Source organism: Microcaecilia unicolor, chromosome 7 (genome assembly GCF_901765095.1).
Source record: "Microcaecilia unicolor chromosome 7, aMicUni1.1, whole genome shotgun sequence".
NCBI classification, from domain to species: domain Eukaryota; kingdom Metazoa; phylum Chordata; class Amphibia; order Gymnophiona; family Siphonopidae; genus Microcaecilia; species Microcaecilia unicolor.
This window is the reverse complement of record NC_044037.1, coordinates 23503252-23522586: the sequence shown is the minus strand read 5'-3', so window position 1 is coordinate 23522586 and position 19335 is coordinate 23503252.

Sequence of the window (19335 nt, the reverse complement as noted above, 5' to 3'; positions counted from 1 at the left end):
GACAAATCCCTCCTCTCAGTACCCTTCTCCACCACCGCCAACTCCAGGCTCCGCTCATTCTGCCTCGCCTCACCCTATGCTTGGAACAACCTTCCTGAGCCCTTACGCCAAGCCCCCTCCCTGCCCGTCTTCAAGTCTTTGCTTAAAGCCCACCTCTTCAATGCTGCACTCGGCACCTAACCCTTACCGTTCAGTGAATCCAGACTGTCCCAATTTGACTGCCCCTATCGGACCGACCGTTCACTTGTCTATTAGATTGTAAGCTCTTTGAGCAGGGACTGTCTCTCTTTGATAAATTGTACAGCGCTGCGTAACCCTAGTAGCGCTCTAGAAATGTTTAGTAGTAGTAGTAGTAGTAGTACACAGTGATTTCTTTTTTAAAGGTTAAGAGCTCTTATCTGCTGGTGGCATACATCCTCATTCCTGTCCTATGGATATTGTAGCTCCTTTCTCGCATGTATTTTTGAGACTGAGATGTAAACAGCTAGGATGGTGTATATCTTTGGCGGTATATCAGATAAAGAAGAAACTTTAAACTATAACTTGTCACCTACATTTAAATAACGAGGGCATGCATAAGTTATAGAATACTAGCATTTATGCACATGACATTTCTAGTTACACACTTAAGTGCTCGTTGGGCACTAACCCCCTAATTTTATAAAATACACCTCGAGATGTGCCTGCAAATGTGGGTGCACATCTTAACTGAATAATGAGCCAATTAGCAGCAATAATTGTTTAACAAGCAATTATTGGCATTAATTGGAATCAAGACCCCCACCACCGCCATCTGTAGCTCTGCCCTGACTGCAAACCAGGGGCGTAGCTAGGTGGGGCCACGGGGGCATGGGCCCCCACAGATTTAGTCAGGGCCCCCTCCACTTTCCACCCCCCACTGACCCTCCCCCGCCACTTTCGACCGCCCCCTGCCGCTGCAAGGTACCTTTGCTGGCGGGGGTCCCCAACCCCCGCCAGCCTTAGTCTTCAGCGCCGGTCTCCGGCGCGTTCGCTCACTTCGTTGATCTGTGCTGTGAGTCCTGACGTCCAGCACATCCTGCACGTTCCTTTAAGTGGGAAAGGTACCTTGCGGCGGCAGCGGGAGAGGGTCGAAAGTGGCGGGGGAGGGTCAGTGGGGGGGTCGGCGGCTGGGGGAGGCAGGCTAAAATATGCCCCCCCCACCTTGGGCTCTGGACCCCCCTCCCGCCGAGGTCTGGCTACACCCCTGCTGCAAACATGCTCCGCTCATTTGTTTCTTTGGGAGTCCCAATCTGTCAGGTGCCACACTGCTGTTTTCCCCTTGGCTCAAGCCTGTGAAAGCTCCATCCGGTGCTGCTGGCGCACCTGAAATCAAATACAGAGCTTCAGGGGGTGGTTGCAGTGGAGAATCCCTTTACTTAAGACTCAGAGAGTGTTCTACCCCTGAAGATTCAGCCAGTCCACCTGTCTCCGACATTCCTTCATTGGAGTTACTTCCTCCTGGGCCAAGATGCTGTACATCACTGCCTTGGGTGAATCTCTTCGTAAAGGTGGTTTATAAATCCCAATAAGTTACTAAAATAAATAATGGTCCATAGTTAATCCTCGTAGCAAGGTAGGTGGCTCTGAGGAAAAATCCCTCATTTTGCCCTTCCTTTTAACTATTGTGGCAAAGAGATAGGATTAAAGACTGAGCATGTCTAGACGAGCTTAAAGTATAGCAGCCATCATGGATTCCCCCACCTCTCCCCTAAATTTTATTTTTAATTGATATTTTTTTATATAACATTTGCAAGCCTAAAGGATACTGAAGCGGTGTACATTCAGTTACAATATTCATTTATTTATTTATTGATGATATTTATACCCCACATTACATCATACAAATTATATTACAAAGAATAAAAAAACACTACAGTGCCTGCATCGGACAGGGAGACAGAAAGATGAGTGATCAGATCAGCCTAAACAGGAAGATCAGAAACCACTTCCTGAAATCTAAGAACTTGATACATTTCTTGATTAGCTTTCGAAGGTTGCTCTTCTTCGTCAGATCGGAAATAAGCAAATGTTGGTAGATGACAGTATATATAAGTGAAACATCAAAGCATTTCAGTGACAGTCTAACAAGATGAGGGTGGATAGGTGAGAGACAGGAAGAGTCGGGTAGATGAGGAACAGGGAGATATGCATGGAGATAGGAAGGTGACAAAGCAGTACAATTTTATGGTCTATAATGGGCTAGAAAACCCAGATCCTGTCTGGTGGGTGTCAAAATACTTCATCATTCTGACTTCAAAGGTCTTACGTTCTGGTATTGGTTTAAAGTTCCCTTTCAGGATTCTTATCATGAAATCACTGGTATAGTGTTCTGGTTTTGTAAAGTGCTGCCCCACAAAGGTGACATCCTGATTGGCACTAGCATTTTTAATATGGTGTCTATGTCAATTAAATCTCTTCTTTAGCATCTGACTTGTTTCTCCAAAGTAGCAGCCTTCGTTGCATTTTTTACACTGAATGATATATACCACAATGGAAGATGAGCACGTGAAAGATTCCTTAATGTTGGTACAATCAATGGTGCTCAGTCATCTAGACTATTGCAACGCACTATATGCCGGCTGCAAAGAACAAATAATCAAGAAACTCCAGACAGCCCAGAACACTGCAGCTAGACTCATATTTGGCAAACCAAAATTTGAAAGTGCCAAGCCCTTACGAGAAAAATTACACTGGCTCCCACTTAAGGAACGCATCACGTTCAAAATATGCTCACTAGTTCACAAAATTATCCATGGAGACGCACCAGCTTACATGTCTGACCTAATAGACTTACCACCTAGGAATGCCAAAAGATCATCCCGCACATTCCTTGATCTGCACTTCCCAAGCTGCAAAGGAATGAAATACAAACTAATGCATGCGTCAAACTTTACCTACCTGAGCACACAGTTATGGAACGCACTGCTGCGCAGCTTGAAATCGATCTATGAAAGAACGAACTTCCGCATATTACTGAAGACCCATCTCTTTAATAAAGCGTACCACAAAGATCAACCAATGTGAATATGCACAACTCGCCCCTCTATATTCAGAACTGTTTCATATTATCTGCTTGTATACTGTTACTTTGTTTTACTATCATCATGCTGACCAAGATCCTGCAATACTAAATGTTTATCTACTAACATTCTTCCACTTTGAGCCTGCAAAGAGGTGGGATAAGGTGGGATACAAATGTAACAAATAATAATAATAAAAAAACATGCAAATTAATTTGATTCTTATATAGAATTTGGTGGTCATTTTAGAAGCACGTTTCATGTTTTAAACATCCCAATCCTGTTGCATTATAAGTATCAGCAGCCATAACATGTAAGCCAATATTTTATACAAGAGCAGGACAAAACGTTTGTCACATAAATGTATAAGGCCGGCGGAGGTGTTTCAGGGGCATGTCTTTTGTGTGTTGTAGTAGGTACTAAGCTTTTGCCCTGCTGAAACAAACAGATGTTTGCAGTGCTTTAGCAGTCCCCTCCCTACCGCACACCCATACACACACACATGTCTATGGTGAGGTTTCTCTTGTAGGATAAGAACTGCTGCTTTGGCACCAGTACAAACCTCTCCATGCAGCTTCTGCCAGAGATTGGGAAATGGCAAACATGACGTTTAAATATGCCTTACAAAAATGGCTATGTGGGAAGGCTGTAAATGTTGTTATTTGGTACGTCCAAGTGTCTGAAATTGCTGGCAGCTCTAAATATTTAAGGCTGCAAAACGTCTATGCCTGCCATTTTAGAAAGCCGGCTGCTTATCTGGCAAAGTATCTGTCTCCATCGCTAGAGAGTATAACCATTAAAAGGTAAGTCAGAGGTTTTTTTTATAGAAGACTAGTAAAAAAGGCCCATTTCTGACACAAATTAAACAGGCGCTAGCAAGGTTTTCCTCAGAGTGTGTATGTTTGAGAGAGTGTATGTGAGAGTGACTGTGTGAGAGAGAGAGTGAATGTGCGAGTGTGTGTATGAGAGAGAGTGAGTCTGCGTGAGAGTGTGTCTGTGAGAGAGAGTATGTGTGTGTGTGAGAATGAGAGTGTGTGCAAGTGCGTATGTGAGACACAGTGTGAGAGCGAGTGTGTTTCACACAGATACAGTGTGTGCGAGAGAGAGAGTGTGTGTGAGACACAGACTCTCTGTGAGACTGAGTGTATGAGACCAAGAGAGTGTGTGAGTGACTGTGTGACACAAAAGAGAGTGAATGTGACACAGTGTGAGACATAGAGTGTGTGAGAGACAGTGTATGAGAGTGAGAGAAAGACATTGACTGTGAGAGAGAGAGAGTGTGTGAGAGAGAGTGTGTGTGTGTGACAGAGATACCTCCCCCCCTCTCTGGTGTCAGCCCCCCCCCTCCTCTCTTTCTGGTGCCTGAGTGTTACTGTGCAGGACGCTGAGCTCTGGCTGTGCTTCAAGGAACTGAAGCCGAGAAACCTCGTGTGGTTGGTCACTTCTGCTTGTGATGAACCCAGAAATACGTGATGTCAATTCAGGAGATGGATACAGAGAGCAGGAATGCCTCAGCCATGCAGTCAGCTTCAGAATGTTGGAGGTGCTTTTTATTATATAGGATATGGATAGTACAATGTTCTATGTATGTTAATTTCTTTTTGCGATTTGATTATCTTTATATTGTATTTTCCCAATGGTGTATGTACCTTGTTCTGTTTCTGTGAAGTTCTGATTAAATAAAGTTTCTTTTTTTTTTTTTGTTCTGAGGGGGTTTTGAAATAGACAAACCTGAATGGCAAGCCCAGTGCTCAAACCACTAAGCTACTCCTCCAGTTTACTCTGAGGTACAAAACATTTAGCACTGCCTTGGGGTGCAAAACAGTGTGCATCTCAGAGCAATGCTAAATGTTTTGCACTCCAGGATAGTACAAAATGTTTTGCCTTTCAAAGAGGAGGAGAGGAGTAGTGTATTGGCTACAGCACTCGTGCTACCTAGGGGTACCTGGTTCAAATCCCACTCAGAGCAATGCAAAGCATTTAGCAACCCACATTTATTAATCTTTATTTAAACAGCATGGCACAAAAATGGAACAAGGTACATACATACACTCAGAGCAGTACAAAATGTTTTGTACATAAACATTTGCTCATTAGAATGCAGTGGAGGAGGAGTAACTTAGCTGTTAGAGCACTGTGCTAGACATTCAGTGGTGCCAGATTCAAATCTCATAACTACTCCTTGTGATCTTGGGCAAATCACTTAATCCTCAATCACCGTAGGTACAAAATTAGATTGTGAGTCCTCCAGGGACAGGGGAATAACTACTGTACCTGAATGTAACTCATGTTGAGTTACCACTGAAAAAGTTGTAAGCAAAATGCAAATAAACATTTTGCACCTTAGAGACGTGCTAAATGTTTTGTACCAACAGCCCAGGTGGCACTAGACATTTTTCTCTACAGGCACTAAAGGAAAAGGAAATGACACTTGATTCTGTGGCTACAAGCAAAGCAGTTTGTATGTGGAGGAATGGAGGGGTAAGTGATTTGCCCTGAGTCACAGGGAGCTGAAGTGGGAATAAAACCCAGTTCCCCTGGTTCTCAGTCCACTGTACTAACCACTAGACCACTCCTCAAGTCCAGTGGACGCCAGAGATGCTGCAGGGATCTCACGGATGCTATGTACTAGCAGGGCCGCTGCTGGGCCTGGGGCAAGGCTACTGGCCCCCAGGATCACTGCCACCCCCCCCCCAACTCCAAATACCTTGGCTGGCGGGGATTCCCAGGCCCCGCCAGCAGAAGAAATATTCCTCCAGCGCTGTTCTTCACTCTTCTGCATTGTCTGCCCTGCCCCTGCTTTTTCTCTCACGTCGTGCATGCTCAGTTCCAAAACCGAGCATGCACGACCTGAGGGGAAAAGCAGATGCTTGGCAGGCAATGCGACAAGAGTGAATAACAGCGCTGGAGGAAGACTTCTTCTGCTGGCGGGCCTGGGGGACCCCCACCAGCCAAACCAGATGTGGCCAGAAGCCCTTTGTCTGCTCCTCCCCAGCCTCCAAGGGGGGCCCTGCACCGGCGCTTTCTCTCTCTTGCTCCTGTTGGGATGCGATCACCGGGGTCCTGTCAGGAGCAGGAGAGAGACACCCTGGCACCGGGTCCCCCTTGGAGGCCAGGCCTGGGGGAATTTTGCCCCCCCCCCCCCGTTCCCCCTCGCGGCGGCTCTCTGTACTTGTCCTATAATGATATGAGCTCACGTGGTCATTTTAAGTCTTTTGAGCACACTTTGAGTACCCTTTTTTCAGATGTTTTGCATTAACACATTTTGAGACATCACCACTGATATACTATATACTTTTGAAGCAGGGGCGTAGCCAGACTTCGGCGGGGGGGGGGGGGGGGTCCAGAGCCCAAAGTGAGGGGGGCACATTTTAGCCCCCCCCCGCCCCCCCATTGCCGCCGACACCACCCGCCAACCATTGTCGACCCCCGCTCCCCTATGACCCGCTCGACCCCCCCTGCCGATGACTCGCTCGACCCCCCCCTCCCGCCGTCAACCCGCCTACCTTTGCTGGTGGGGGACCCCAACCCCCCGCCAGCCGAGGTCCTCCTTGCAAAAGGCTTCCTATTCCTTCTGTTTCTCATGTCCTGCACGTTGTATGTGCAGGACGTCAGAGTCACAGAACCAAGTCTTGCAGGTGATCTACAAGGCTTCGTCTTTGCGAGGAGCACCTCGGCTGGCGGGGGGGGGGGGGGGGGTTGGGGTCCCCCGCCAGCGAAGGTAGGCGGGTTGGCGGCGGGAGGGGGGTCAAGCAGGTCATCGGCAGGGGTTCCAGGCCCCCCGGGCCCCACGTAGCTACGCCACTGTTTCGAAGGCTTTCAGGAGTCCTTGGTCAGGGGGTGGAGATATGTCAATTTTACAATAGGCTTCTATGTGTAGTCCTAGATGCTTTATTTAAAACATCTATATTCAGACTTCCACGACTCTTCTAAAATGGTGCTGCACATGTTTGTAGGTACAGGACCCAGAGGACAAGAGCTGTGCATCCCAACACACTAATTCTCCATCCTTCTGAAGTTTATTGCTGATGTCTAAAGGTCTCTTTCTTCCAAAGAAATCTGGAAAGATGCAAAAGCCTGTGGGGTTTTCCTGGAATCAAATCCTGTGCGTGAAATTGTGGGCTTATGAGCTGAGAATGGTGATTGCCCTGCCAGTCCACTTGGATATTGGAAATATAGATCAATAAACTAATTTGTAAGTGATCTCTTCAATGGTTTTTGGTGGACTATTGTTACTTGTGACAAGCTTTCAAGGGTTATTCTCTGTTCATTAAGTATGGGCTTAAGAGAAACACAACAAGAATTGGCTTGATTAGTTATAATTAATCTCATCAGCTTGCATGGCTGTAAGCCTTTGTTTATTTCTGTAGCATGAGGAACTATAATAATTACCTCTAAAAATAAACACAGTATTATCCATTGTTTACAATAAGAGTGCTGTAGATGAATTTTACAACAGCATTAAAAAGGTAATTCTATAACTGGTTGCATGCTGTTACAGTACGTGGGCTTTGCATGCATAAGGGTGCCTAAATTTACGGACAAATGCACACTACCCTTCTGATTCTAGTAAGTTGCACACCCTGATTTCTAACTAGTATGCAAATTTCCACAAGCTACTTATAGAATAAGATTAGCTGTGTGCGTAACTTAATAGATTAATTAGATTCTAATTGGTATTAACAAATTATTGGCTATAATTCAAATTTCAGTGTGAAGAACTTCAGGAGAGGCATGCACTTGTGAGGGGATTAAGAAGTTATGTGAGCAGGTTATAGAATACTTCAGAAAACAATGTTGCTCATTTCCCAGAAACTTAACGGATCTCAGCAGTATCTCCCAGAGGTTCAAAGGTTCTGATTACCTTTGAGATTCACTGGTCCAGTATAATAAAATATTTTTTTGCTTCTATAACTTGTGATTTCTCAAGATATTTATTTAGCTTATAATAAATTATATCAAATAGATACTCATTTTAATCACTCTACAGAGTATTACTTCTCCCAGTCAGCAGGGGATTTTGTCCAACATGTTTCGCCCAAAGGCTGTATCAAGAAGCATCCCCTAAAAAACTGTATCATTGTTAAAATGCCAAACTATATCTATCCATTACAGAAACGTTGAACTAAACCCCCATCTGACTGGGAGAAATATTGCTCTGTAGAGTGATTAAAATGGGTATCTATTTGATCTAATTTATTATAAGCTAAATAAGGGGTCCTTTTACTAAGGCGCATAGGCGCCTACGAGCATCCAACGTGCATCAAATTGGAACTATTGCCCGGCTATCACATGCCCTGGGCAGTAATTCCATTTTTGATGCGCGTCCAAAACATGCGGTAGCAAATATTTTCTATTTTCTACCGCGTGGCACTTACCCGGTGGTGATCGGCAGTTTATGCACGCTGATGCTTACCGCCTGGTTAGAGCGTGAGACCTTACCACCAGGTCAATGGGTGGTGGTAAGGTCTCAGGCCGAAAATGGACGCGTTCTGGTTTTAATTTCGCTGCATGTCCTTTTTCGGCCACAAAACCCCAGGCGCTCTGAAAAATGGACCTGTGTGCGTCCAAAACAAGCGCCTACACCAACTCAAGCCACTTTTCAGCACACCTTAGTAAAGGGGCCCTTAAGTACCTTGAGAAATCACTAAGTTGAAGAAGTAAAACATTTTAAATTATACTGGACCAGTGGTGACATGGGTGTGTGAATCTAGGAGGTAATGAGAATCTTTGAACCCCTGAATGACACCGCTGAGGTCCATTAAGTTTTTGGAGAAACGAGCAACATTGTTTCCTGATGTTTATGATTGTGCTCTTTCTGAAGATCTGCATTGCTTGGCTTGTTAAGTTATAGAATAATAGCATTTACGTACCTAACTGCCTAAAGTTTGACATGCACAGAGAGAGAGTGGGAAGTGGACCAATGACTCCAGGAGAACGGGAGATAAGATTTCAAAGAGTTAGTGTTCATCCACTTAGGTGGATTACTCTCTCCTAAAGTTTGACCTGAACATTTACACCAGCCAATTGGCTGGTTCAAGTGCTTACACCTAGAGATGGTTGTGCAAATGTGTACTTAAGCTTGTATTCTATTACAGCTGTTGCATGTGCAACCGCCATTATAGAATCTGAGCTTAGCATGCATCGTCCCGGTGTTTGACTTTAGCGATCTATTGAGAATTACACCCTATGGACCAGATTCTAAAAAGGCACTTAAAAAATCCAAAAATCTGCCTAAGCGTATTCAATAAGCGGTGCCTAGATTTAGGCACGGTATATAGAATATGCTTAGTTGATATCCCTTTCAGATTCTTTTGAATCGTTTTCCTCATTTTCTCATAGTCAACATTTCGAAAATTGAATTCTGCTACACTAGATTTCTTTAGTGACTTCACTCCAGATATCAGCTCAAATTGGATCATGTTATGATCACTGTTTCCCAGCAGATCCAGCACCGTTACCTCTCATACTATGCCCTGCATTCCACTAAAGACTAGATCTAAAATAGCTCCCCTTCTTGTCGGTTCTTGGACCAGTTGCTCCAAGAAGCAGTCATTTATTACCTTCCTAGCGCTTCCTGATGTAGCGTTTATCCAGTCAATATTGGGGTAATTGAAATCACTCCATTTTCTTTTTTTTTTTAAACATCTGTTTATTTAGTGAAGCTTTACAATATACAACAACCATGCAGACTAACATTTCAATCTAGTTATTTGCAAATAGACAGCAACTTGAACCCCGCCCCCTCCCCCCCTCGGGGTATCTCTTATGTATGAGGACATCCCCAACTACCATATCAGCACTGTGAATCCCTAAGAGGGGCATAATCGAACGAAAACGTCTATCTCCATGGGCGTTTATCTCCGAGAACGGGTCCGTGAAGGGGCGGACCGACCGTATTTTCAAAAAAAAATAGACGTCCATGTTTTATTCGACAATTTGTGAGCTGGGCGTTTTTGTTTTTCAGCGATAATGGAAAATGAAAGCGCCCAGCTCAAAAACGAATAAATCCAAGGCATTTGTTTGTGGGAGGGGCCAGGATTCGTAGTGCACTGTCCACCCTCACATGCCAGGACACCAACCGGGCACCCTAGGGGGCACTTTTACAAAAAAAAAAAAAAAAGGTAAAAGAGCTCCCAGGTGCATAGCACCCTTCCCTTGTGTGTTGAGCCCCCCCAAATCCCCCTCAAAACCCACTGCCCACAAGTCTACACCATTACTATAGCCCTAGGGGGTGAAGGGGGGCACCTACATGTGGGTACAGTGGGTTTGGGGGGGGGTTGGACGACTAATAAGCATTAAGCAGCACAATTGTAACAGGTAGGGGAGGGATGGGCCTGGGTCCACCTGCCTGAAGTCCACTGCACCCCCTAACAACTGCTCCAGGGACCTGCATACTGCTGCCAGGGAGGTGGGTATGACATTTGAGGGTGAAAATAAAAAGTTGTGAAACATCATTTTTTGTGGTGGGAGGGGGTTAGTGACCACTGGGGGAGTCAGGGGAGGTCATCCCCGATTCCCTCTGGTGGTAATCTGGTCATTTAGGGCACTTTTTGGGGCCATATTCGTGAAAAAAACAGGGTCCAGGAAAAGTGCCCTAAATTCTAGCTAGAAACGCATACATTTTTTCCATTATCGGCGAAAGGCGCCCATCTCTGTTCGGGTGATAACCATGCCCCAGTCCCGCCTTCACCACGCCTCCGACACGCCCCCGTCAACTTTGTACGCTTCTGCGATGGAGTGCAGTTGAAAACGTCCAAGTTCGGCTTTCGATTATACAGCTTTATTCGCTTTTGTGAGATAAACGTCTATCTCCCGATTTGGGTCACAATATAGGCATTTTTCTATTTCGATTATAAGCAGGTAAGTGTACCATCATCATCTTGACAGACCCCGCCATTCTACATAGGCGGACCATGTTTTGAGATATCTCGCCATACCCCCTCGCCTCAAAGCAGTAAGTTTGTCCATTAGGCAACAATAGTCCACTTTAGCCACAGTAGGTATTGTCTGCTGTTTCCAGTGTTTAGCAATTAAAGTCCTGGCAGCAGTAACAATGTAGGCTAACAGTCCCGAGCAAGGAACTCTGCTCGCTCCTAATGAAGTATTCAGCAGACATAGGCCAGGGTCAAACACCACCTCTGTCCCCAGACCACTGTGCAGTTTATGCTGTAGATCCATCCAGAACTGCTGAATCAGTGGGCAGTCCCACCACACATGCCAGAAGGTGCCTGTTGCCCCACAGTTTCGCCAACAGGCTGCCGACCCATTTTTAAATATACGAGCCAGCCGACTAGGGGTCAGGTACCACTGATACAGCATTTTATGACCGTTTTCCAGCAAGGGAGTAGCCACAGAGAATGTCAATAAGCGTTGAAATATTCTTTTCCAGTCTCCCTTCTCATATGATCTACCCAGCAAAGCCTCCCATTTTTTAAATACATTTGGACAAGGGTTGGACCTTATGTAAAAGAGCTCTATAAATACGTGATATCCCCCCACGCCCTTCTCCTGATCTTATAGCTAGTTCAAGCTCCGTGGGCTCTAGAGACAGGTCCTGCCTCGCTTTTTGAAATCACTCCATTTTCAAAAACAAATCACCTCTCTTCTATTGAGGGCGCCACCAGCTGCCTTGCAATCCCACACAAAAATGTGGAGAAACAACGACTTCAGAAATAACAGGGCTTCAAAACTTTTAGTCACAGCTGATAAAAAGTCATAAGCTCCCCTTCGATCATTGGTCAAAGAAAAGAACTCCACAAATACAATAGGTTGCAGACAGCAGTCAGAAACACCAGATGGACAGGCAATAATATTTCCAGTCAAAAAAGCTTTTCAGCAATAAAACATATCAGAAATTTCAGTAATGCAACTAAAGATGGAACTGTCCAAAATTACTTATCTGAATGCTGAAAAAAACAGAAGAAATACCCAACAGGAGGTCTGGCATCCTCAGGGGAAACTGGTAACTGTCACATACTCAAAATGGCTGCAGGAGAGATCAGACGCCAACGTCCTTTATCTTTTTAAATAAACATAATGATGTCAATGTAGGGTCCAATCACAGCACACTCAACATTAAAAAAAATGCTTTCAAAATTGCAGAGTTCAAACTCCCCCCCAGAGCTATTGTATTTAATTTAAATATCCACCGCTTTACTCTCTGCCTCAATTCGCGACAAATATTACCCCTGCAATCACTGGAAGGCAACATGGTACAATGAAAATTAGAAAACTGATGATTATATTCTAAACAATGTGCTACAAGAGGCTCCAGTAACTTGCCCAAAGCCACACAATGTCTGTGCTCAATCAAACACAAACAGAGCAATGCCCTACAGAGAACCCCACAACAAATGCCCTACCCTCTCACAGTTCCACACTTCTGCAGTACAAAGTTGATCTTCAAATTAGAAGGACTTGTATAAGAGAACACTATCTGTGATTGTTGAAAACATACATGCCGAGAAAGAAGCCCCAAGTGTATTTTAATGTTCACTATTTGTGAAGTATGCACATAACATTGTATTACAAAAGTCAATATATCAAACATCTGTTCTGAACGAGATCCAGTTAATTGTTGTTCTCTATGGTTGAAGAAGGCTCTTTTAGATGCCTGTCTAGCCACATGATGTGAATAACCATGATCTTGAAATCTGTCCATCAGCCCTCCAGCTTGTGCCTTATAGTCTTGTGTAGAAGAACAAATGCGCCGGTATCATAAAAATTGGGTAAAAGGAACGCCCAACTGAGAATGACGTGGTTGCATACTCAAAAATTGTAACATTGTATTACAATCTGTAGGCTTCACAAAGACCGTAGTATTAAATCTGATGTGCACAAGCGACACCGGAACATCCGAAAACGAAACAGACTGTCTATCATGTTGGGCTTTAAACTTGATAGTAGGATGGCACACGTTTAATTCAGTCAAAAAAATTCTGAAACAATTTCAGAGAACCAGTCCTGATAAAAAAAATATGTATATATATCGTCAATGTACCGCCACCAATGCAGTACAGAACGAAACAAAGCAGAAATCTAGGTCCATGTATCTTCAAACTAAGCCATGAATAAGTTTGCAGTCGAGGGGGCATATAAAATTTTCCATCAAACAAAAAATAATTATATGACATGGCCAGGTGAACCAATTTCAGCAAAAAAACAGTAGAGACTAAATGAGGACGAGGAGATGATGATGATACATCGTGAACAACCTGCATTGCTTCTTGCTGAGATGTGTTTACGTATAGAGCAGAGACATCCAGCATCACAGCAAAACAGAATTAGACTCCACCTGAACTGAATACAAAGACTGCAAAAAAAATGAGTAGTGTAGTAATTGAAATCACCCATTATAATAATGTTGCCCAGTTTGCCAGCTTTCCTAATATCTGTTCTGGGAGGTCTGGATGCTCTTTTGCAGGGTGGGGGGAGGATCCGATAGAGGTCTGGATGTTCTTCTGGGGTTGGAGAGGGAGGGGGAACCAAGGGTTCTAAATCTTCCAGGGGTTGGGAGAGAAGGAGGGAGATCAACACACTTCAGGCTAGGGCCCAAAAGTTATGCAAGTGCTGGACGATATTCAGTGCTGGCACCTGCATAGCTAAACAACCAAGGTTAGGACTATGCGGTCCTATTTGGTCACTTCGCTATGCAGGCACTGGCAAGAACATAAGAGTAGCCATACTGGGTCAGACCACTGGTCCATCTAGCCCAGCATCATGTTTTCCAAAAAGTGGCCAAGCCAGGTCATAAGTACATGGCAGAAACCCAAATCGTGGAAACACTCCATACTACAAATCCCAGGGCCAGCTGCCAACTCCTCTGCAACTCCATCCTCAGAACACTCCTCTCTGGCTCACTTCAAACGTGGCTAGTTAGATCCAAAATTCAGTGGCACTGCCCAGGTAAAGTGCCACAAAATATTGGCAGCTGGCCCACAGAACGCAATTTAAGTCTGCAGGAGCCTCTCCTGATGGCTTAAATCATTTTGAATATCAACCAGACTGTAGTTATTGAGAAGTTGTCCATTTTGTTTGCCTGAAGCATCCACATTTGAGAAACCCTTTGATTCAGAACTAAAATTCTAGCCTGGACTGTCTTATTGAATAAAAGGAGAATGCTGAATGAGTGGCTTATTGTGCCACCAGCCTCTCAGCTCAGATTGGGGCTATCTGTGCCCCCCCCCCCCCCCCCTGGAAAATATTAAAAATAGACTTTAATTAATCTGCCAGATGCTCACCAGGAAAAACAGGGGTTTCACATATTTAGGATTATTTTTCACTACGTGTATCACTTTGACTTGTCTGCGTTAAATTTCATCTGCCATTTAGATGCCTAGTTACCCAGTCTGGCAAGGTCCTTCTGCAACTCCTCACAATCCACTTGTATTTTAATTACTTTTAATAATGTTTTGTCATCTGCAAATTTGATCATTCATTTTTCCTTTTCCAGATTATTTATGAATATGTTAAACAGCAATGCTCCCAGTATAGATCCCCGGGGCACTCCATTATCCCAGCTGAAGGGACCCTTCGCACTACTAATGATATTTATGAAGGGTTATATTTATAACTCTGTCCTGCATATCCTTAAAATACCATGTTCAGCTCTGCTTGCTCTATCAGGTATTAAAGAATTCTGTTCGTAAACAAAACTTGAGAAAATTGTTGCTGAGGTTTGCTTAAGGGGTTTCAATTTCAGTCTTTTTTTTCCCTTAATTTGTTTTGTGCACATATGGAGCGTGATTCTATCAAAGGTTGACTATTTTTAATCACCAAGAATGTACCTATTTGACACCTATTCTGTTAAAAAAAACCCCAGATGCTAATGTAACCCGGGTCTCACCACCCATTCGGCTCAGCTCAATTCCTTCTCTCAGTTTGGATCCAGGTCACAGGGATAATACTACTTTTACTACGCCGCACTTTCGCTTACTCCGCATTCTCCATTCAACATGGTCAAGTTTGAGCTTGGGAGTGGATAAATGGTCTGGAATAGAGATCCGGGGATTGGGAAATTAAGTGGGGCTTCTTTACGGTGTCTCAGCAGTCCAGGCAACATGCGTCCTCACTTCCGCTTCCAAAAAATTACTCAGTGTCTTTTGATGCAAACTTAACTTTATTGAACTTTCTGCAAATGGCAGGCAAATTATGTTAGAACTCCTTCTGTACGGTAGAACTCCTGTCCATTTAAGATTGTGTATTACAACCTCAATCCCTTTGTTCAAACTTGATCTTCTTGGGGAAAACCTCAATACTTAAACATACTTCTGCCCTTTACCCATCCCAGAGGCTGGTAATAACCCTAGGTTGCTCCTGCATTTCCTTGCTCCCAATCCACTTCCCTCAGGCACAGACCCTTTAGGCTGTCCTTCTTCCAGGAATGCAATTCTGGAGCTGCACCCTGACCTTGAATAGGCTTCCGCTGTCCACATTTCTGCTTTGGACTGGGTTCTCCTTATCCACCCTCAGCTCTGACACCTTCACAGTTGCTACTGCTATAAGCAGCAACTTACTCCTTAATCAGCCTGAGTTTATTTAGCCACTTTGGGACCCCCCTCTCCTTCAAGGGTCCTGGCAACAGTACAGGCAACCAAAGACTCTTTCTTCCCCCAAGCTATTATTAGTCAATCAAGGCCATTTTGAACTTGCTGACAGGGCAGGTGCAACCAGGGATCATCCCTACCCTCTTATAAGGAGATTCCCATTAGATGATGAGAGGATCAGGAATGGAAGTCTTGCCTGGGGAAGGGGTGGGGGGGAGAGTGTCTCTGGTCAGAGAATCTTTTTGGAGGGCTGAGAAGGGTGGGGGGATCCAAAGCCTAATCAGGTGGGAAGAAATTTAAGAGTGGATGGAAAGAGGGTCAAAAGTCTGATCGGAATGGCAGGGGGTGGGAGATGATTTGGGATATTTCTCTCCACAGAGTGCCACAGTAATAACCAGCCTCAGCATGGGTGTGTTACGCCTCATCTAGGGGATAGTAATGGACGGAACAGGGGCATTCCTAGAATTAATGTGCATTGTTATAGATTAATGGGGATATGCACCTAATGTATGTGCATGCATTTGCACCATGTTTATGGTTGCACCTAAAGTTCGGTACGATTCCTGGGCATAGAGCGTTATTCTATAAACCACACCTAACTTTGGGGGTTGTTTACTAAAGCTTAGCTCGAGTTATCTGCAGCAGGGCCCATAGGAATAAAATGGGCTCTGCTGCAGATAACTCGAACTAGGCTTTAGTAAACAGGAGAGTTTAAGCGCAGTTTATAGAATAGGGCTTTTTCTGTGCTGATTTATTTGGCACCAAATATAGAATTCACCCCTTACCATCAGGATTCTATATAGCACGCCTAGAGATCTGCGCCAATATCTTCTATAACATTGTGCATAAGTTAATTGGCATTGATAACAGCACTTAACAAGCAACCATGAGCACTAATTGGCAATAATTAAAATTTACACGCACAACTCGCTAAGCTATTCTGTAACGCAGTGAACCTAGCTTCTAATGCACGCAGGCAAAAAGGGTCATGGTTATGGGTGGGCTTCCACAATATGGCCTAGTGCGTGTAAATCTACGTGCTGGAATTTACGCCACATTTTCATTGGTGTAAATGGATCCGCATGGTTTTAGGCGCTGACATATCAACTAAGTGTATTCTATATGCTGCGTCTAAATCTAGGCACCACTTATAGATACGTTTAGTCGGCATTGATTTCTGCAGGTATCGGTTTCCACGGTTACGTGCTAACATTATGCATGCACTAACTTACATATTAACTGCTTACAGCATATTAGTAAACATGACCCCTACAGTGTGCTGCCGTAAAATGTGATATGTTACTGCAGATTAGTAATTACAACCCTTAATCTTTCTTCACTGGTGTGCATTTTTTTAATTACATGGAACCATTTATGTCTCTGTATTTCTGTACAAATATGAATCTATTTTCAGTATGAGCCCTGCATAAACTCAGCTGACTTTAAATACATGGAACTCTCACTCATAGTATGAAAAGAAAAACCTGATTAATTTAGATGCAGGAGCGTTAGCTTAATTTTATATTTCCTGTATTTGTGAGTCAGGGGCAGTGGTGGTGGTGGGGGGGGATTTGGTGTTTTAGCCAATTGAAAAATAATATTAGTTATTTAAAAACTTTGCAGGTGTTTGCAAGGTACACGGGTTTGTTTTTTTTAAAGCACCCATTTTGCACTAATCCTCAAAGGGAAAGTATATGCGTGCATTTGCTTAAAAACTGGCAGGGATAAAAGTTTCAGGAAAAAATGTGCACCTATTTCTTTTTCAGCAAATATTTTGTCCCTACAATAAAAGGAAAATGCAGAACTATGTGCCTAGTTGAATTCTCTCCTCTCCCCCTCCCCAAAAAAGAAAAATCCTTCTAAGATATATCTCCTCTCACTGGTTGGTAAAACTACATGATTTGATGAACAATGCAATACTTTTAACAATGAGGAGGCTGGGTAATTTTCAGAAAGGACCAGGTAAATGGCTTTTGATAATTGACCTATAATGCTTTTCTTATCTTTATTTTACATCTGACTGATTTTACTTCATCACTGTATTTCCTAATTCCATCGGTTTCACACTTGTCTGATTTTTAATTTATATTTGAGGGGTTTTTTTTTCTTCTCTTTTTTTAATATTTCTTTTCCATCACATTTCCTCCAAGTCTCATGCGTGTGGTTGAAATGTTTGAGCTTTTTAGTATCTTCTTCAATGCCTCACATTTTCATTTTGTTCTTTCCTCTCTCCCTATCAGTCTTTACCTCCCTGAAATCTCCTTTCCCTTCCAACTTTGCCTCCTCCATGTCCTTTGGTCTTCACAGACTCACAGAAACAGAAGCCTGCGCAGCCTTCTACATGGAATGTTGCTAGTGGAATAGCAACATTCCATGTAGAATCTCCAATAGTAGCAACATTCCATGTAGAATCTCCAGTAGTATCTATTTTTTTTTTGTTACATTTGTACCCTGCGCTTTCCCACTCATGGCAGGCTCAATGCGGCTTACATGGGGCAATGGAGGGTTAAGTGACTTGCCCAGAGTCACAAGGAGCTGCCTGTGCCTGAAGTGGGAATCGAACTCAGTTCCCCAGGACCAAAGTCCACCACCCTAACCACTAGGCCACTCCTCCACTGTTGCTGCTATTTGAGATTTGCAGATCACCAATGTGGCCGCGCAGGCTTCTGCTTCTGTGAGTCTGACGTCCTGCACGTACGTGCAGGACGTCAGACTCACAGAAACAGAAGCCTGCGCAGCCTTCTACATGGAATGTTGCTAGTAGAATCTCCAATAGTATCTGGACATCCCACTGTCCTTCCCATCACTTTCTTTGGAACTTCTCCCGCTGTACTGCCTTCTTGTTAGCTATCTGCCTGCATCCCCACTATGCCTACTACTTCATGTTGTCATGCTAATTTTCATCACCTCTGGTTAGCATCTATCACGCTTTCAGCAGTGGACTATGGTCAATGGGCTGTGATGATGGAGCATGTCCGTTGCAATGATGCATGGTGTTGCAACCTGAAAGCGTGACTGAACCGTTGTGTTGTTACGCTCCTTAAATGGAATACAAGGCAGTAGGCAGGCTTCCTTACGATACAGTTGCTTAATGAGGCACTAAAAATAAAATGTAAGCATCTCTTTTCACAAGGAGAAAAAAAAACACAACAACACGCTGGTGGCATTTTGAAAATAATTGAAGAATCAGTAGCAAAATGCACACTGCCCTTTTTGAACATGATTATTCCCATATCTTTCCAATTCATCTGTTTCCATTTTCATTAAAGTTATCTGTTTGTTTCTACATTATTAAAATGTAAATCTGCAAAGAATATTTCCCAATTTAAAGCTTCAACTGCAGTTCTCTGTGATGTAAATCGAGAAATCTCATTTGCAGATAGCTGGTTACGCATTTCTGCAATTTTATAGGTATCATCAGTACTTACTATTAATTTAAAGCGATAGCTGGGTTGGCTTGAATTTGAGGCCTAAATATTTTATGCCATTTTGTGTGAAAAAGGAATCATCTCAGGAGAAGCGAAGTGAACATTTTTGGGAAACACATCTAAACGTAGGCATGCATGTCGAAAAATGTAAACCCAGCAAAAAAGGTTAATGGTATGCACGTTCCCCCCCCCCCCAAAAAAAAAAAAAAAAGTTTGCTTAGTCTTCATTTTAAACGACGTCTTTTGCAGTTTTCATCTGGGATTTTCATGGTTTTCTCCAAATTCTGTGCATTTAGGAAGCATTTCTACAAGGATCTA